This window comes from Saccoglossus kowalevskii, chromosome 2 (genome assembly GCF_978046115.1).
Source record: "Saccoglossus kowalevskii chromosome 2, keSacKowa6.1, whole genome shotgun sequence".
Classification (NCBI taxonomy): domain Eukaryota; kingdom Metazoa; phylum Hemichordata; class Enteropneusta; family Harrimaniidae; genus Saccoglossus; species Saccoglossus kowalevskii.
The window spans coordinates 21,930,203-21,948,506 of NC_140642.1; the positions used below are offsets into that span (position 1 = coordinate 21,930,203).

The 18,304-nt window shown below is 38.8% G+C and overlaps 31 non-coding genes across 31 annotated transcripts; all 31 read left to right on the top strand.

Annotated features, from left to right (window-relative positions):
• Positions 1-1,364: 1,364 nt before the first annotated feature.
• On the top strand, positions 1,365-1,437 carry TRNAR-UCG (transfer RNA arginine (anticodon UCG)). The gene has a single exon. It is a non-coding gene; the product is annotated as a tRNA-Arg (tRNA).
• Positions 1,438-1,921: 484 nt separating this feature from the next.
• TRNAR-UCG (transfer RNA arginine (anticodon UCG)) lies at positions 1,922-1,995 on the top strand. Its single transcript has one exon. It is a non-coding gene; the product is annotated as a tRNA-Arg (tRNA).
• Positions 1,996-2,476: 481 nt separating this feature from the next.
• Positions 2,477-2,549, top strand: TRNAR-UCG (transfer RNA arginine (anticodon UCG)). The gene has a single exon. It is a non-coding gene; the product is annotated as a tRNA-Arg (tRNA).
• A 477-nt stretch (positions 2,550-3,026) lies between these two features.
• On the top strand, positions 3,027-3,099 carry TRNAR-UCG (transfer RNA arginine (anticodon UCG)). The gene has a single exon. It is a non-coding gene; the product is annotated as a tRNA-Arg (tRNA).
• Positions 3,100-3,593: 494 nt separating this feature from the next.
• On the top strand, positions 3,594-3,666 carry TRNAR-UCG (transfer RNA arginine (anticodon UCG)). Its single transcript has one exon. It is a non-coding gene; the product is annotated as a tRNA-Arg (tRNA).
• A 491-nt stretch (positions 3,667-4,157) lies between these two features.
• On the top strand, positions 4,158-4,230 carry TRNAR-UCG (transfer RNA arginine (anticodon UCG)). The gene has a single exon. It is a non-coding gene; the product is annotated as a tRNA-Arg (tRNA).
• Positions 4,231-4,723: 493 nt separating this feature from the next.
• Positions 4,724-4,797, top strand: TRNAR-UCG (transfer RNA arginine (anticodon UCG)). The gene has a single exon. It is a non-coding gene; the product is annotated as a tRNA-Arg (tRNA).
• A 481-nt stretch (positions 4,798-5,278) lies between these two features.
• On the top strand, positions 5,279-5,351 carry TRNAR-UCG (transfer RNA arginine (anticodon UCG)). Its single transcript has one exon. It is a non-coding gene; the product is annotated as a tRNA-Arg (tRNA).
• A 477-nt stretch (positions 5,352-5,828) lies between these two features.
• Positions 5,829-5,901, top strand: TRNAR-UCG (transfer RNA arginine (anticodon UCG)). The gene has a single exon. It is a non-coding gene; the product is annotated as a tRNA-Arg (tRNA).
• Positions 5,902-6,395: 494 nt separating this feature from the next.
• TRNAR-UCG (transfer RNA arginine (anticodon UCG)) lies at positions 6,396-6,469 on the top strand. Its single transcript has one exon. It is a non-coding gene; the product is annotated as a tRNA-Arg (tRNA).
• Positions 6,470-6,951: 482 nt separating this feature from the next.
• TRNAR-UCG (transfer RNA arginine (anticodon UCG)) lies at positions 6,952-7,024 on the top strand. The gene has a single exon. It is a non-coding gene; the product is annotated as a tRNA-Arg (tRNA).
• Positions 7,025-7,501: 477 nt separating this feature from the next.
• TRNAR-UCG (transfer RNA arginine (anticodon UCG)) lies at positions 7,502-7,574 on the top strand. Its single transcript has one exon. It is a non-coding gene; the product is annotated as a tRNA-Arg (tRNA).
• Positions 7,575-8,068: 494 nt separating this feature from the next.
• TRNAR-UCG (transfer RNA arginine (anticodon UCG)) lies at positions 8,069-8,141 on the top strand. Its single transcript has one exon. It is a non-coding gene; the product is annotated as a tRNA-Arg (tRNA).
• A 501-nt stretch (positions 8,142-8,642) lies between these two features.
• Positions 8,643-8,715, top strand: TRNAR-UCG (transfer RNA arginine (anticodon UCG)). The gene has a single exon. It is a non-coding gene; the product is annotated as a tRNA-Arg (tRNA).
• Positions 8,716-9,208: 493 nt separating this feature from the next.
• Positions 9,209-9,281, top strand: TRNAR-UCG (transfer RNA arginine (anticodon UCG)). The gene has a single exon. It is a non-coding gene; the product is annotated as a tRNA-Arg (tRNA).
• Positions 9,282-9,773: 492 nt separating this feature from the next.
• On the top strand, positions 9,774-9,846 carry TRNAR-UCG (transfer RNA arginine (anticodon UCG)). Its single transcript has one exon. It is a non-coding gene; the product is annotated as a tRNA-Arg (tRNA).
• A 477-nt stretch (positions 9,847-10,323) lies between these two features.
• Positions 10,324-10,396, top strand: TRNAR-UCG (transfer RNA arginine (anticodon UCG)). The gene has a single exon. It is a non-coding gene; the product is annotated as a tRNA-Arg (tRNA).
• Positions 10,397-10,890: 494 nt separating this feature from the next.
• Positions 10,891-10,963, top strand: TRNAR-UCG (transfer RNA arginine (anticodon UCG)). Its single transcript has one exon. It is a non-coding gene; the product is annotated as a tRNA-Arg (tRNA).
• Positions 10,964-11,457: 494 nt separating this feature from the next.
• Positions 11,458-11,531, top strand: TRNAR-UCG (transfer RNA arginine (anticodon UCG)). The gene has a single exon. It is a non-coding gene; the product is annotated as a tRNA-Arg (tRNA).
• Positions 11,532-12,012: 481 nt separating this feature from the next.
• TRNAR-UCG (transfer RNA arginine (anticodon UCG)) lies at positions 12,013-12,085 on the top strand. The gene has a single exon. It is a non-coding gene; the product is annotated as a tRNA-Arg (tRNA).
• A 476-nt stretch (positions 12,086-12,561) lies between these two features.
• TRNAR-UCG (transfer RNA arginine (anticodon UCG)) lies at positions 12,562-12,634 on the top strand. The gene has a single exon. It is a non-coding gene; the product is annotated as a tRNA-Arg (tRNA).
• A 477-nt stretch (positions 12,635-13,111) lies between these two features.
• TRNAR-UCG (transfer RNA arginine (anticodon UCG)) lies at positions 13,112-13,184 on the top strand. Its single transcript has one exon. It is a non-coding gene; the product is annotated as a tRNA-Arg (tRNA).
• A 494-nt stretch (positions 13,185-13,678) lies between these two features.
• On the top strand, positions 13,679-13,751 carry TRNAR-UCG (transfer RNA arginine (anticodon UCG)). Its single transcript has one exon. It is a non-coding gene; the product is annotated as a tRNA-Arg (tRNA).
• A 491-nt stretch (positions 13,752-14,242) lies between these two features.
• TRNAR-UCG (transfer RNA arginine (anticodon UCG)) lies at positions 14,243-14,315 on the top strand. The gene has a single exon. It is a non-coding gene; the product is annotated as a tRNA-Arg (tRNA).
• Positions 14,316-14,808: 493 nt separating this feature from the next.
• TRNAR-UCG (transfer RNA arginine (anticodon UCG)) lies at positions 14,809-14,882 on the top strand. The gene has a single exon. It is a non-coding gene; the product is annotated as a tRNA-Arg (tRNA).
• A 481-nt stretch (positions 14,883-15,363) lies between these two features.
• Positions 15,364-15,436, top strand: TRNAR-UCG (transfer RNA arginine (anticodon UCG)). The gene has a single exon. It is a non-coding gene; the product is annotated as a tRNA-Arg (tRNA).
• A 477-nt stretch (positions 15,437-15,913) lies between these two features.
• On the top strand, positions 15,914-15,986 carry TRNAR-UCG (transfer RNA arginine (anticodon UCG)). The gene has a single exon. It is a non-coding gene; the product is annotated as a tRNA-Arg (tRNA).
• Positions 15,987-16,479: 493 nt separating this feature from the next.
• Positions 16,480-16,553, top strand: TRNAR-UCG (transfer RNA arginine (anticodon UCG)). Its single transcript has one exon. It is a non-coding gene; the product is annotated as a tRNA-Arg (tRNA).
• Positions 16,554-17,034: 481 nt separating this feature from the next.
• Positions 17,035-17,107, top strand: TRNAR-UCG (transfer RNA arginine (anticodon UCG)). The gene has a single exon. It is a non-coding gene; the product is annotated as a tRNA-Arg (tRNA).
• Positions 17,108-17,584: 477 nt separating this feature from the next.
• TRNAR-UCG (transfer RNA arginine (anticodon UCG)) lies at positions 17,585-17,657 on the top strand. The gene has a single exon. It is a non-coding gene; the product is annotated as a tRNA-Arg (tRNA).
• A 493-nt stretch (positions 17,658-18,150) lies between these two features.
• TRNAR-UCG (transfer RNA arginine (anticodon UCG)) lies at positions 18,151-18,223 on the top strand. Its single transcript has one exon. It is a non-coding gene; the product is annotated as a tRNA-Arg (tRNA).
• Positions 18,224-18,304: the final 81 nt, after the last annotated feature.

Sequence of the window (18,304 nt, forward strand, 5' to 3'; positions counted from 1 at the left end):
TAAAAAAAAAAAATCAACCACGCCATGAATGTATACTCCATGTCAATATTTCATTCTCGTTTACCTCTTGTGTGCAATAAACTCCGTTAGTTTTCAAAATGCCTTGGATTTATTAGCGTATGTGTGTGAGCGCCCTCTACGATACATTCTGAAAAATCTTTCGTGACGTCCACGCTCGTCCAATTAAAAAATAATTAAAACATCCAATTAAAAAAATAATTGAAAAAAATATAAACAATGAACAACATATGTATATATAGAATGAATTATTTTTATTGTTCACTGTTTACTGTATAATTATTGACTTTTCACTCTTCCGTGTATTTAATCGAATCGTTTATGTACTCGTATTTCTCGTGACGTGAAAAATGAATTTAACCACGCCGCACATTTACATGTATGTACGTATTTTTCGAGGTGTTAAGAAATATTTAATCACACTATACATTTACGCGCTATGCAACTATTTTCCTTACTCACATCGTATGTTTTTTTTTTCGTGGTGTTAAAAAACAAAACAAAAACTCAACCACGCCATGAATGTATACTCCATGTCAATATTTCATTCTTGTTTACTTCTTTTGTGCAATAAACTTCGTTAGTTTTCAAAATGCCGTGGATTTATTAGCGCGCGTGTGTGTGTAAGCGCCCTCTACGATACATTCTGAAAAATCTTTCGTGACGTCCATGCTCGTTCAATTAAAAATAATTAAAAATAAAAAAAAAATCCAATTAAAAAAAAATAATTAAAAAAAAATGATGGTAATTTATGCAAATGTATTCACGATGACCTCGACACGACCTCGTATTCACATCAATTTTATGTATGCAAATGTATTCACAATATCCCATTGTGATGTCATCCTCATTCAAATGAACCCCTTTACGGCCATGGTCCTCATTTATGCTAATTTATGCACGAATTCCCATTGTGACGACATTATTTATGCTCATCTATGCATTATTTATGCTAAAGCTGGACTATAGGGACGACCATGAGGGCGCTGTTCGTATGACGTCATCACATCCGAGTATGAACAGCGCCCTCATGGTCGTCCCTATAGTCCATGCTAAACTACTAAAATACTATTACATAAAATACCAACGAATAAGGCATGTGACATCGAATCACATAATTGCGGTCCGAGTGACATTGTGGTCATATGGCGATGCAATAATTGTGTGTTCTGCAAAATTGAACTGCTACACCTGTCACAGCCAAACATGCAACTATTTCAAGAATAAATTTAGCAGGTGCAAATTCGCAAATATGGGGATGTGCAGAACCCAACGACTTATTCAATTATCCAGGTCAATAGGAATTCGTAATAAAATTAGATGGCACAGGATGAAGATGTACTTAAGACTCCGTGGCCTAATGGATAAGGCGTCTGACTTCGAATCAGAAGATTGCGGGTTCGAGTCCCGTCGGGGTCGTATGGGCTGCTACGATTTAGTTTTCTGCAAGATTGCACAAGAACACCAGCTGCACTTAATAAATACTGTTAGCGGATAAGAATTTGCGAAATTAAAGGGGTAACATTGATGTGCTGGATCAGATGAGTCAGTAAATTATACACGAATTTTAGGATCTAGACATATAAAACACCTTGTGGCACTATAAAAAAAAACACGCAAAATACTATTACATAAAATACCAAAGAATAAGGCATGTGACATCGAATCACATAATTGCGGTCCGAGTGACATCGTGGTCGTATAGCGACGCAATAATTGTGTGTTCTGCAAAATTGAACTGCTACACCTGTCACAGCTAAACATGCAACTATTTCAAGAATAAATTCACCAGGTGCTAATTCGCAAATATGGGGATGTGCAGAACTCAACGACATATTCAATTATTCAGGTAAATAGGAATTCGTAAAAAAAATTAGATGGCACAGGACGAAGATGTACTTAAGACTCCGTGGCCTAATGGATAAGGCGTTTGACTTCGAATCAGAAGATTGCGGGTTCGAGTCCCTGTCGGGGTCGTATTGGCTGCTACGATTTAGTTTTCTGCAAGATTGCACAAGAACACCAGCTGCACTTAATAAATACTGTTAGCGGATAAGAATTTGCGAAATTAAAGAGATAACATTGATGTGCTGGATCAGATGAGTCAGTAAATTATACAGGAATTTTAGGATCTAGACATATAAAACACCTTGTGGCACTATAAAAAAAAACGCAAAATACTATTACATAAAATACCAACGAATAAGGCATGTGACATCGAATCACATAATTGCGGTCCGAGTGACATTGTGGTCATATGGTGATGCAATAATTGTGTGTTCTGCAAAATTGAACTGCTACACCTGTCACAGCCAAACATGCAACTATTTCAAGAATAAATTTAGCAGGTGCAAATTCGCAAATATGGGGATGTGCAGAACCCAACGACTTATTCAATTATCCAGGTAAATAGGAATTCGTAAAAAAATTAGATGGCACAGGATGAAGATGTACTTAAGACTCCGTGGCCTAATGGATAAGGCGTCTGACTTCGAATCAGAAGATTGCGGGTTCGAGTCCCGTCGGGGTCATATGGGCTGCTACGATTTAGTTTTCTGCAAGATTGCACAAGAACACCAGCTGCACTTAATAAATACTGTTAGCGGATAAGAATTTGCGAAATTAAAGAGATAACATTGATGTGCTGGATCAGATGAGTCAGTAAATTATACAGGAATTTTAGGATCTAGACATAAAACACCTTGTGGCACTATAAAAAAACGCAAAACACTATTACATAAAATACCAATGAATAAGGCATGTGACATCGAATCACATAATTGCGGTCCGAGTCACATCGTGGTCGTATAGCGACGCAATAATTGTGTGTTCTGCAAAATTGAACTGCTACACCTGTCACAGCTAAACATGCAACTATTTCAAGAATAAATTCACCAGGTGCTAATTCGCAAATATGGGGATGTGCAGAACCCAACGACTTATTCAATTATCCAGGTAAATAGGAATTCGTAAAAAAATTAGATGGCACAAGATGAAGATGTACTTAAGACTCCGTGGCCTAATGGATAAGGCGTCTGACTTCGAATCAGAAGATTGCGGGTTCGAGTCCCGTCGGGGTCGTATTGGCTGCTACGATTTAGTTTTCTGCAAGATTGCACAAGAACACCAGCTGCACTCAATAAAAAAATACGTCGTAAATACTGTTAGCGGATAAGAATTTGCGAAATTAAAGAGATAACATTGATGTGCTGGATCAGATGAGTCAGTCAATTAGACAGGAATTTTAGGATCTAGACATAAAACACCTTGTGGCACTATAAAAAATACGCAAAACACTATTACATAAAATACCAATGAATAAGGCATGTGACATCGAATCACATAATTGCGGTCCGAGTCACATCGTGGTCGTATAGCGACGCAATAATTGTGTGTTCTGCAAAATTGAACTGCTACACCTGTCACAGCTAAACATGCAACTATTTCAAGAATAAATTCACCAGGTGCTAATTCGCAAATATGGGGATGTGCAGAACTCAACGACATATTCAATTATTCAGGTAAATAGGAATTCGTAAAAACAATTAGATGGCACAGGATGAAGATGTACTTAAGACTCCGTGGCCTAATGGATAAGGCGTCTGACTTCGAATCAGAAGATTGCGGGTTCGAGTCCCGTCGGGGTCGTATTGGCTGCTACGATTTAGTTTTCTGCAAGATTGCACAAGAACACCAGCTGCACTCAATAAAAAAATACGTCGTAAATACTGTTAGCGGATAAGAATTTGCGAAATTAAAGAGATAACATTGATGTGCTGGATCAGATGAGTCAGTCAATTATACAGGAATTTTAGGATCTAGACATAAAACACCTTGTGGCACTATAAAAAAACGCAAAGCACTATTACATAAAATACCAACGAATAAGGCATGTGACATCGAATCACATAATTGCGGTCCGAGTCACATCGTGGTCGTATAGCGACGCAATAATTGTGTGTTCTGCAAAATTGAACTGCTACACCTGTCACAGCTAAACATGCAACTATTTCAAGAATAAATTCACCAGGTGCTAATTCGCAAATATGGGGATGTGCAGAACCCAACGACTATTCAATTATCCAGGTAAATAGGAATTCGTAAAAAAATTAGATGGCACAAGATGAAGATGTACTTAAGACTCCGTGGCCTAATGGATAAGGCGTCTGACTTCGAATCAGAAGATTGCGGGTTCGAGTCCCGTCGGGGTCGTATTGGCTGCTACGATTTAGTTTTCTGCAAGATTGCACAAGAACACCAGCTGCACTCAATAAAAAAATACGTCGTAAATACTGTTAGCGGATAAGAATTTGCGAAATTAAAGAGATAACATTGATGTGCTGGATCAGATGAGTCAGTCAATTAGACAGGAATTTTAGGATCTAGACATAAAACACCTTGTGGCACTATAAAAAAACGCAAAACACTATTACATAAAATACCAATGAATAAGGCATGTGACATCGAATCACATAATTGCGGTCCGAGTCACATCGTGGTCGTATAGCGACGCAATAATTGTGTGTTCTGCAAAATTGAACTGCTACACCTGTCACAGCTAAACATGCAACTATTTCAAGAATAAATTCACCAGGTGCTAATTCGCAAATATGGGGATGTGCAGAACTCAACGACATATTCAATTATTCAGGTAAATAGGAATTCGTAAAAAAAAATAGATGGCACAGGACGAAGATGTACTTAAGACTCCGTGGCCTAATGGATAAGGCGTCTGACTTCGAATCAGAAGATTGCGGGTTCGAGTCCCTGTCGGGGTCGTATTGGCTGCTACGATTTAGTTTTCTGCAAGATTGCACAAGAACACCAGCTGCACTTAATAAATACTGTTAGCGGATAAGAATTTGCGAAATTAAAGAGATAACATTGATGTGCTGGATCAGATGAGTCAGTAAATTATACAGGAATTTTAGGATCTAGACATATAAAACACCTTGTGGCACTATAAAAAAAAACGCAAAATACTATTACATAAAATACCAACGAATAAGGCATGTGACATCGAATCACATAATTGCGGTCCGAGTGACATTGTGGTCATATGGTGATGCAATAATTGTGTGTTCTGCAAAATTGAACTGCTACACCTGTCACAGCCAAACATGCAACTATTTCAAGAATAAATTTAGCAGGTGCAAATTCGCAAATATGGGGATGTGCAGAACCCAACGACTTATTCAATTATCCAGGTAAATAGGAATTCGTAAAAAAATTAGATGGCACAGGATGAAGATGTACTTAAGACTCCGTGGCCTAATGGATAAGGCGTCTGACTTCGAATCAGAAGATTGCGGGTTCGAGTCCCGTCGGGGTCATATGGGCTGCTACGATTTAGTTTTCTGCAAGATTGCACAAGAACACCAGCTGCACTTAATAAATACTGTTAGCGGATAAGAATTTGCGAAATTAAAGAGATAACATTGATGTGCTGGATCAGATGAGTCAGTAAATTATACAGGAATTTTAGGATCTAGACATAAAACACCTTGTGGCACTATAAAAAAACGCAAAACACTATTACATAAAATACCAATGAATAAGGCATGTGACATCGAATCACATAATTGCGGTCCGAGTCACATCGTGGTCGTATAGCGACGCAATAATTGTGTGTTCTGCAAAATTGAACTGCTACACCTGTCACAGCTAAACATGCAACTATTTCAAGAATAAATTCACCAGGTGCTAATTCGCAAATATGGGGATGTGCAGAACCCAACGACTTATTCAATTATCCAGGTAAATAGGAATTCGTAAAAAAATTAGATGGCACAAGATGAAGATGTACTTAAGACTCCGTGGCCTAATGGATAAGGCGTCTGACTTCGAATCAGAAGATTGCGGGTTCGAGTCCCGTCGGGGTCGTATTGGCTGCTACGATTTAGTTTTCTGCAAGATTGCACAAGAACACCAGCTGCACTCAATAAAAAAATACGTCGTAAATACTGTTAGCGGATAAGAATTTGCGAAATTAAAGAGATAACATTGATGTGCTGGATCAGATGAGTCAGTCAATTAGACAGGAATTTTAGGATCTAGACATAAAACACCTTGTGGCACTATAAAAAATACGCAAAACACTATTACATAAAATACCAATGAATAAGGCATGTGACATCGAATCACATAATTGCGGTCCGAGTCACATCGTGGTCGTATAGCGACGCAATAATTGTGTGTTCTGCAAAATTGAACTGCTACACCTGTCACAGCTAAACATGCAACTATTTCAAGAATAAATTCACCAGGTGCTAATTCGCAAATATGGGGATGTGCAGAACTCAACGACATATTCAATTATTCAGGTAAATAGGAATTCGTAAAAAAAATTAGATGGCACAGGACGAAGATGTACTTAAGACTCCGTGGCCTAATGGATAAGGCGTCTGACTTCGAATCAGAAGATTGCGGGTTCGAGTCCCTGTCGGGGTCGTATTGGCTGCTACGATTTAGTTTTCTGCAAGATTGCACAAGAACACCAGCTGCACTTAATAAATACTGTTAGCGGATAAGAATTTGCGAAATTAAAGAGATAACATTGATGTGCTGGATCAGATGAGTCAGTAAATTATACAGGAATTTTAGGATCTAGACATATAAAACACCTTGTGGCACTATAAAAAAAAAACGCAAAATACTATTACATAAAATACCAACGAATAAGGCATGTGACATCGAATCACATAATTGCGGTCCGAGTGACATTGTGGTCATATGGTGATGCAATAATTGTGTGTTCTGCAAAATTGAACTGCTACACCTGTCACAGCCAAACATGCAACTATTTCAAGAATAAATTTAGCAGGTGCAAATTCGCAAATATGGGGATGTGCAGAACCCAACGACTTATTCAATTATCCAGGTAAATAGGAATTCGTAAAAAAATTAGATGGCACAGGATGAAGATGTACTTAAGACTCCGTGGCCTAATGGATAAGGCGTCTGACTTCGAATCAGAAGATTGCGGGTTCGAGTCCCGTCGGGGTCATATGGGCTGCTACGATTTAGTTTTCTGCAAGATTGCACAAGAACACCAGCTGCACTTAATAAATACTGTTAGCGGATAAGAATTTGCGAAATTAAAGAGATAACATTGATGTGCTGGATCAGATGAGTCAGTAAATTATACAGGAATTTTAGGATCTAGACATAAAACACCTTGTGGCACTATAAAAAAACGCAAAACACTATTACATAAAATACCAATGAATAAGGCATGTGACATCGAATCACATAATTGCGGTCCGAGTCACATCGTGGTCGTATAGCGACGCAATAATTGTGTGTTCTGCAAAATTGAACTGCTACACCTGTCACAGCTAAACATGCAACTATTTCAAGAATAAATTCACCAGGTGCTAATTCGCAAATATGGGGATGTGCAGAACCCAACGACTTATTCAATTATCCAGGTAAATAGGAATTCGTAAAAAAATTAGATGGCACAAGATGAAGATGTACTTAAGACTCCGTGGCCTAATGGATAAGGCGTCTGACTTCGAATCAGAAGATTGCGGGTTCGAGTCCCGTCGGGGTCGTATTGGCTGCTACGATTTAGTTTTCTGCAAGATTGCACAAGAACACCAGCTGCACTCAATAAAAAAATACGTCGTAAATACTGTTAGCGGATAAGAATTTGCGAAATTAAAGAGATAACATTGATGTGCTGGATCAGATGAGTCAGTCAATTAGACAGGAATTTTAGGATCTAGACATAAAACACCTTGTGGCACTATAAAAAATACGCAAAACACTATTACATAAAATACCAATGAATAAGGCATGTGACATCGAATCACATAATTGCGGTCCGAGTCACATCGTGGTCGTATAGCGACGCAATAATTGTGTGTTCTGCAAAATTTAACTGCTACACCTGTCACAGCTAAACATGCAACTATTTCAAGAATAAATTCACCAGGTGCTAATTCGCAAATATGGGGATGTGCAGAACTCAACGACATATTCAATTATTCAGGTAAATAGGAATTCGTAAAAACAATTAGATGGCACAGGATGAAGATGTACTTAAGACTCCGTGGCCTAATGGATAAGGCGTCTGACTTCGAATCAGAAGATTGCGGGTTCGAGTCCCGTCGGGGTCGTATTGGCTGCTACGATTTAGTTTTCTGCAAGATTGCACAAGAACACCAGCTGCACTCAATAAAAAAATACGTCGTAAATACTGTTAGCGGATAAGAATTTGCGAAATTAAAGAGATAACATTGATGTGCTGGATCAGATGAGTCAGTCAATTATACAGGAATTTTAGGATCTAGACATAAAACACCTTGTGGCACTATAAAAAAACGCAAAACACTATTACATAAAATACCAATGAATAAGGCATGTGACATCGAATCACATAATTGCGGTCCGAGTCACATCGTGGTCGTATAGCGACGCAATAATTGTGTGTTCTGCAAAATTGAACTGCTACACCTGTCACAGCTAAACATGCAACTATTTCAAGAATAAATTCACCAGGTGCTAATTCGCAAATATGGGGATGTGCAGAACTCAACGACATATTCAATTATTCAGGTACTAAAGTAAATAGGAATTCGTAAAAAAAATTAGATGGCACAGGATGAAGATGTACTTAAGACTCCGTGGCCTAATGGATGAGGCGTCTGACTTCGAATCAGAAGATTGCGGGTTCGAGTCCCGTCGGGGTCGTATGGGCTGCTACGATTTAGTTTTCTGCAAGATTGCACAAGAACACCAGCTGCACTCAATAAAAAAATACGTCGTGAATACTGTTAGCGGATAAGAATTTGCGAAATTAAAGAGATAACATTGATGTGCTGGATCAGATGAGTCAGTCAATTAGACAGGAATTTTAGGATCTAGACATAAAACACCTTGTGGCACTATAAAAAAACGCAAAACACTATTACATAAAATACCAATAAATAAGGCATGTGACATCGAATCACATAATTGCGGTCCGAGTCACATCGTGGTCGTATAGCGACGCAATAATTGTGTGTTCTGCAAAATTGAACTGCTACACCTGTCACAGCTAAACATGCAACTATTTCAAGAATAAATTCACCAGGTGCTAATTCGCAAATATGGGGATGTGCAGAACTCAACGACATATTCAATTATTCAGGTAAATAGGAATTCGTAAAAAAAATTAGATGGCACAGGACGAAGATGTACTTAAGACTCCGTGGCCTAATGGATAAGGCGTCTGACTTCGAATCAGAAGATTGCGGGTTCGAGTCCCGTCGGGGTCGTATTGGCTGCTACGATTTAGTTTTCTGCAAGATTGCACAAGAACACCAGCTGCACTCAATAAAAAAATACGTCGTAAATACTGTTAGCGGATAAGAATTTGCGAAATTAAAGAGATAACATTGATGTGCTGGATCAGATGAGTCAGTCAATTATACAGGAATTTTAGGATCTAGACATAAAACACCTTGTGGCACTATAAAAAAACGCAAAGCACTATTACATAAAATACCAACGAATAAGGCATGTGACATCGAATCACATAATTGCGGTCCGAGTGACATTGTGGTCATATGGCGATGCAATAATTGTGTGTTCTGCAAAATTGAACTGCTACACCTGTCACAGCCAAACATGCAACTATTTCAAGAATAAATTTAGCAGGTGCAAATTCGCAAATATGGGGATGTGCAGAACCCAACGACTTATTCAATTATCCAGGTAAATAGGAATTCGTAAAAAAATTAGATGGCACAGGATGAAGATGTACTTAAGACTCCGTGGCCTAATGGATAAGGCGTCTGACTTCGAATCAGAAGATTGCGGGTTCGAGTCCCGTCGGGGTCATATGGGCTGCTACGATTTAGTTTTCTGCAAGATTGCACAAGAACACCAGCTGCACTTAATAAATACTGTTAGCGGATAAGAATTTGCGAAATTAAAGAGATAACATTGATGTGCTGGATCAGATGAGTCAGTAAATTATACAGGAATTTTAGGATCTAGACATAAAACACCTTGTGGCACTATAAAAAAACGCAAAACACTATTACATAAAATACCAATGAATAAGGCATGTGACATCGAATCACATAATTGCGGTCCGAGTCACATCGTGGTCGTATAGCGACGCAATAATTGTGTGTTCTGCAAAATTGAACTGCTACACCTGTCACAGCTAAACATGCAACTATTTCAAGAATAAATTCACCAGGTGCTAATTCGCAAATATGGGGATGTGCAGAACCCAACGACTTATTCAATTATCCAGGTAAATAGGAATTCGTAAAAAAATTAGATGGCACAAGATGAAGATGTACTTAAGACTCCGTGGCCTAATGGATAAGGCGTCTGACTTCGAATCAGAAGATTGCGGGTTCGAGTCCCGTCGGGGTCGTATTGGCTGCTACGATTTAGTTTTCAGCAAGATTGCACAAGAACACCAGCTGCACTCAATAAAAAAATACGTCGTAAATACTGTTAGCGGATAAGAATTTGCGAAATTAAAGAGATAACATTGATGTGCTGGATCAGATGAGTCAGTCAATTAGACAGGAATTTTAGGATCTAGACATAAAACACCTTGTGGCACTATAAAAAATACGCAAAACACTATTACATAAAATACCAATGAATAAGGCATGTGACATCGAATCACATAATTGCGGTCCGAGTCACATCGTGGTCGTATAGCGACGCAATAATTGTGTGTTCTGCAAAATTGAACTGCTACACCTGTCACAGCTAAACATGCAACTATTTCAAGAATAAATTCACCAGGTGCTAATTCGCAAATATGGGGATGTGCAGAACTCAGCGACATATTCAATTATTCAGGTAAATAGGAATTCGTAAAAAAAATTAGATGGCACAGGATGAAGATGTACTTAAGACTCCGTGGCCTAATGGATAAGGCGTCTGACTTCGAATCAGAAGATTGCGGGTTCGAGTCCCGTCGGGGTCGTATGGGCTGCTACGATTTAGTTTTCTGCAAGATTGCACAAGAACACCAGCTGCACTCAATAAAAAAAATACGTCGTGAATACTGTTAGCGGATAAGAATTTGCGAAATTAAAGAGATAGCATTGATGTGCTGGATCAGATGAGTCAGTCAATTAGACAGGAATTTTAGGATCTAGACATAAAACACCTTGTGGCACTATAAAAAAACGCAAAACACTATTACATAAAATACCAATGAATAAGGCATGTGACATCGAATCACATAATTGCGGTCCGAGTCACATCGTGGTCGTATAGCGACGCAATAATTGTGTGTTCTGCAAAATTGAACTGCTACACCTGTCACAGCTAAACATGCAACTATTTCAAGAATAAATTTACCAGGTGCTAATTCGCAAATATGGGGATGTGCAGAACTCAACGACATATTCAATTATTCAGGTAAATAGGAATTCGTAAAAAAAATTAGATGGCACAGGACGAAGATGTACTTAAGACTCCGTGGCCTAATGGATAAGGCGTCTGACTTCGAATCAGAAGATTGCGGGTTCGAGTCCCTGTCGGGGTCGTATTGGCTGCTACGATTTAGTTTTCTGCAAGATTGCACAAGAACACCAGCTGCACTTAATAAATACTGTTAGCGGATAAGAATTTGCGAAATTAAAGAGATAACATTGATGTGCTGGATCAGATGAGTCAGTAAATTATACAGGAATTTTAGGATCTAGACATATAAAACACCTTGTGGCACTATAAAAAAAAACGCAAAATACTATTACATAAAATACCAACGAATAAGGCATGTGACATCGAATCACATAATTGCGGTCCGAGTGACATTGTGGTCATATGGTGATGCAATAATTGTGTGTTCTGCAAAATTGAACTGCTACACCTGTCACAGCCAAACATGCAACTATTTCAAGAATAAATTTAGCAGGTGCAAATTCGCAAATATGGGGATGTGCAGAACCCAACGACTTATTCAATTATCCAGGTAAATAGGAATTCGTAAAAAAATTAGATGGCACAGGATGAAGATGTACTTAAGACTCCGTGGCCTAATGGATAAGGCATCTGACTTCGAATCAGAAGATTGCGGGTTCGAGTCCCGTCGGGGTCATATGGGCTGCTACGATTTAGTTTTCTGCAAGATTGCACAAGAACACCAGCTGCACTTAATAAATACTGTTAGCGGATAAGAATTTGCGAAATTAAAGAGATAACATTGATGTGCTGGATCAGATGAGCAGTAAATTATACAGGAATTTTAGGATCTAGACATAAAACACCTTGTGGCACTATAAAAAAACGCAAAACACTATTACATAAAATACCAATGAATAAGGCATGTGACATCGAATCACATAATTGCGGTCCGAGTCACATCGTGGTCGTATAGCGACGCAATAATTGTGTGTTCTGCAAAATTGAACTGCTACACCTGTCACAGCCAAACATGCAACTATTTCAAGAATAAATTTAGCAGGTGCAAATTCGCAAATATGGGGATGTGCAGAACCCAACGACTTATTCAATTATCCAGGTAAATAGGAATTCGTAAAAAAATTAGATGGCACAGGATGAAGATGTACTTAAGACTCCGTGGCCTAATGGATAAGGCGTCTGACTTCGAATCAGAAGATTGCGGGTTCGAGTCCCGTCGGGGTCATATGGGCTGCTACGATTTAGTTTTCTGCAAGATTGCACAAGAACACCAGCTGCACTTAATAAATACTGTTAGCGGATAAGAATTTGCGAAATTAAAGAGATAACATTGATGTGCTGGATCAGATGAGTCAGTAAATTATACAGGAATTTTAGGATCTAGACATAAAACACCTTGTGGCACTATAAAAAAACGCAAAACACTATTACATAAAATACCAATGAATAAGGCATGTGACATCGAATCACATAATTGCGGTCCGAGTCACATCGTGGTCGTATAGCGACGCAATAATTGTGTGTTCTGCAAAATTGAACTGCTACACCTGTCACAGCTAAACATGCAACTATTTCAAGAATAAATTCACCAGGTGCTAATTCGCAAATATGGGGATGTGCAGAACCCAACGACTTATTCAATTATCCAGGTAAATAGGAATTCGTAAAAAAATTAGATGGCACAAGATGAAGATGTACTTAAGACTCCGTGGCCTAATGGATAAGGCGTCTGACTTCGAATCAGAAGATTGCGGGTTCGAGTCCCGTCGGGGTCGTATTGGCTGCTACGATTTAGTTTTCTGCAAGATTGCACAAGAACACCAGCTGCACTCAATAAAAAAATACGTCGTAAATACTGTTAGCGGATAAGAATTTGCGAAATTAAAGAGATAACATTGATGTGCTGGATCAGATGAGTCAGTCAATTAGACAGGAATTTTAGGATCTAGACATAAAACACCTTGTGGCACTATAAAAAATACGCAAAACACTATTACATAAAATACCAATGAATAAGGCATGTGACATCGAATCACATAATTGCGGTCCGAGTCACATCGTGGTCGTATAGCGACGCAATAATTGTGTGTTCTGCAAAATTGAACTGCTACACCTGTCACAGCTAAACATGCAACTATTTCAAGAATAAATTCACCAGGTGCTAATTCGCAAATATGGGGATGTGCAGAACTCAACGACATATTCAATTATTCAGGTAAATAGGAATTCGTAAAAACAATTAGATGGCACAGGATGAAGATGTACTTAAGACTCCGTGGCCTAATGGATAAGGCGTCTGACTTCGAATCAGAAGATTGCGGGTTCGAGTCCCGTCGGGGTCGTATTGGCTGCTACGATTTAGTTTTCTGCAAGATTGCACAAGAACACCAGCTGCACTCAATAAAAAAAACGTCGTAAATACTGTTAGCGGATAAGAATTTGCGAAATTAAAGAGATAACATTGATGTGCTGGATCAGATGAGTCAGTCAATTAGACAGGAATTTTAGGATCTAGACATAAAACACCTTGTGGCACTACAAAAAAACGCAAAGCACTATTACATAAAATACCAATGAATAAGGCATGTGACATCGAATCACATAATTGCGGTCCGAGTGACATTGTGGTCATATGGCGATGCAATAATTGTGTGTTCTGCAAAATTGAACTGCTACACCTGTCACAGCCAAACATGCAACTATTTCAAGAATAAATTTAGCAGGTGCAAATTCGCAAATATGGGGATGTGCAGAACCCAACGACTTATTCAATTATCCAGGTAAATAGGAATTCGTAAAAAAATTAGATGGCACAGGATGAAGATGTACTTAAGACTCCGTGGCCTAATGGATAAGGCGTCTGACTTCGAATCAGAAGATTGCGGGTTCGAGTCCCGTCGGGGTCGTATGGGCTGCTACGATTTAGTTTTCTGCAAGATTGCACAAGAACACCAGCTGCACTCAATAAAAAAATACGTCGTGAATACTGTTAGCGGATAAGAATTTGCGAAATTAAAGAGATAGCATTGATGTGCTGGATCAGATGAGTCAGTCAATTAGACAGGAATTTTAGGATCTAGACATAAAACACCTTGTGGCACTATAAAAAAACGCAAAACACTATTACATAAAATACCAATGAATAAGGCATGTGACATCGAATCACATAATTGCGGTCCGAGTCACATCGTGGTCGTATAGCGACGCAATAATTGTGTGTTCTGCAAAATTGAACTGCTACACCTGTCACAGCTAAACATGCAACTATTTCAAGAATAAATTCACCAGGTGCTAATTCGCAAATATGGGGATGTGCAGAACTCAACGACATATTCAATTATTCAGGTAAATAGGAATTCGTAAAAAAAATTAGATGGCACAGGACGAAGATGTACTTAAGACTCCGTGGCCTAATGGATAAGGCGTCTGACTTCGAATCAGAAGATTGCGGGTTCGAGTCCCTGTCGGGGTCGTATTGGCTGCTACGATTTAGTTTTCTGCAAGATTGCACAAGAACACCAGCTGCACTTAATAAATACTGTTAGCGGATAAGAATTTGCGAAATTAAAGAGATAACATTGATGTGCTGGATCAGATGAGTCAGTAAATTATACAGGAATTTTAGGATCTAGACATATAAAACACCTTGTGGCACTATAAAAAAAAACGCAAAATACTATTACATAAAATACCAACGAATAAGGCATGTGACATCGAATCACATAATTGCGGTCCGAGTGACATTGTGGTCATATGGTGATGCAATAATTGTGTGTTCTGCAAAATTGAACTGCTACACCTGTCACAGCCAAACATGCAACTATTTCAAGAATAAATTTAGCAGGTGCAAATTCGCAAATATGGGGATGTGCAGAACCCAACGACTTATTCAATTATCCAGGTAAATAGGAATTCGTAAAAAAATTAGATGGCACAGGATGAAGATGTACTTAAGACTCCGTGGCCTAATGGATAAGGCGTCTGACTTCGAATCAGAAGATTGCGGGTTCGAGTCCCGTCGGGGTCATATGGGCTGCTACGATTTAGTTTTCTGCAAGATTGCACAAGAACACCAGCTGCACTTAATAAATACTGTTAGCGGATAAGAATTTGCGAAATTAAAGAGATAACATTGATGTGCTGGATCAGATGAGTCAGTAAATTATACAGGAATTTTAGGATCTAGACATAAAACACCTTGTGGCACTATAAAAAAACGCAAAACACTATTACATAAAATACCAATGAATAAGGCATGTGACATCGAATCACATAATTGCGGTCCGAGTCACATCGTGGTCGTATAGCGACGCAATAATTGTGTGTTCTGCAAAATTGAACTGCTACACCTGTCACAGCTAAACATGCAACTATTTCAAGAATAAATTCACCAGGTGCTAATTCGCAAATATGGGGATGTGCAGAACCCAACGACTTATTCAATTATCCAGGTAAATAGGAATTCGTAAAAAAATTAGATGGCACAAGATGAAGATGTACTTAAGACTCCGTGGCCTAATGGATAAGGCGTCTGACTTCGAATCAGAAGATTGCGGGTTCGAGTCCCGTCGGGGTCGTATTGGCTGCTACGATTTAGTTTTCTGCAAGATTGCACAAGAACACCAGCTGCACTCAATAAAAAAATACGTCGTAAATACTGTTAGCGGATAAGAATTTGCGAAATTAAAGAGATAACATTGATGTGCTGGATCAGATGAGTCAGTCAATTAGACAGGAATTTTAGGATCTAGACATAAAACACCTTGTGGCACTATAAAAAATACGAAAACACTATTACATAAAATACCAATGAATAAGGCATGTGACATCGAATCACATAATTGCGGTCCGAGTCACATCGTGGTCGTATAGCGACGCAATAATTGTGTGTTCTGCAAAATTGAACTGCTACACCTGTCACAGCTAAACATGCAACTATTTCAAGAATAAATTCACCAGGTGCTAATTCGCAAATATGGGGATGTGCAGAACTCAACGACATATTCAATTATTCAGGTAAATAGGAATTCGTAAAAAAAATTAGATGGCACAGGACGAAGATGTACTTAAGACTCCGTGGTCTAATGGATAAGGCGTCTGACTTCGAATCAGAAGATTGCGGGTTCGAGTCCCTGTCGGGGTCGTATTGGCTGCTACGATTTAGTTTTCTGCAAGATTGCACAAGAACACCAGCTGCACTTAATAAATACTGTTAGCGGATAAGAATTTGCGAAATTAAAGAGATAACATTGATGTGCTGGATCAGATGAGTCAGTAAATTATACAGGAATTTTAGGATCTAGACATATAAAACACCTTGTGGCACTATAAACAAAAACGCAAAATACTATTACATAAAATACCAACGAATAAGGCATGTGACATCGAATCACATAATTGCGGTCCGAGTGACATTGTGGTCATATGGTGATGCAATAATTGTGTGTTCTGCAAAATTGAACTGCTACACCTGTCACAGCCAAACATGCAACTATTTCAAGAATAAATTTAGCAGGTGCAAATTCGCAAATATGGGGATGTGCAGAACCCAACGACTTATTCAATTATCCAGGTAAATAGGAATTCGTAAAAAAATTAGATGGCACAGGATGAAGATGTACTTAAGACTCCGTGGCCTAATGGATAAGGCGTCTGACTTCGAATCAGAAGATTGCGGGTTCGAGTCCCGTCGGGGTCATATGGGCTGCTACGATTTAGTTTTCTGCAAGATTGCACAAGAACACCAGCTGCACTTAATAAATACTGTTAGCGGATAAGAATTTGCGAAATTAAAGAGATAACATTGATGTGCTGGATCAGATGAGTCAGTAAATTATACAGGAATTTTAGGATCTAGACATAAAACACCTTGTGGCACTATAAAAAAACGCAAAACACTATTACATAAAATACCAATGAATAAGGCATGTGACATCGAATCACATAATTGCGGTCCGAGTCACATCGTGGTCGTATAGCGACGCAATAATTGTGTGTTCTGCAAAATTGAACTGCTACACCTGTCACAGCTAAACATGCAACTATTTCAAGAATAAATTCACCAGGTGCTAATTCGCAAATATGGGGATGTGCAGAACCCAACGACTTATTCAATTATCCAGGTAAATAGGAATTCGTAAAAAAATTAGATGGCACAAGATGAAGATGTACTTAAGACTCCGTGGCCTAATGGATAAGGCGTCTGACTTCGAATCAGAAGATTGCGGGTTCGAGTCCCGTCGGGGTCGTATTGGCTGCTACGATTTAGTTTTCTGCAAGATTGCACAAGAACACCAGCTGCACTCAATAAAAAAATACGTCGTAAATACTGTTAGCGGATAAGAATTTGCGAAATTAAAGAGATAACATTGATGTGCTGGATCAGATGAGTCAGTCAATTAGACAGGAATTTTAGGATCTAGACATAAAACACCTTGTGGCACTATAAAAAATACGCAAAACACTATTACATAAAATACCAATGAATAAGGCATGTGACATCGAATCACATAATTGCGGTCCGAGTCACATCGTGGTCGTATAGCGACGCAATAATTGTGTGTTCTGCAAAATTGAACTGCTACACCTGTCACAGCTAAACATGCAACTATTTCAAGAATAAATTTAGCAGGTGAAAATTCGCAAATATGGGGATGTGCAGAACCCAACGACTTATTCAATTATCCAGGTAAATAGGAATTCGTAAAAAAATTAGATGGCACAGGATGAAGATGTACTTAAGACTCCGTGGCCTAATGGATAAGGCGTCTGACTTCGAATCAGAAGATTGCGGGTTCGAGTCCCGTCGGGGTCGTATGGGCTGCTACGATTTAGTTTTCTGCAAGATTGCACAAGAACACCAGCTGCACTCAATAAAAAATACGTCGTGAATACT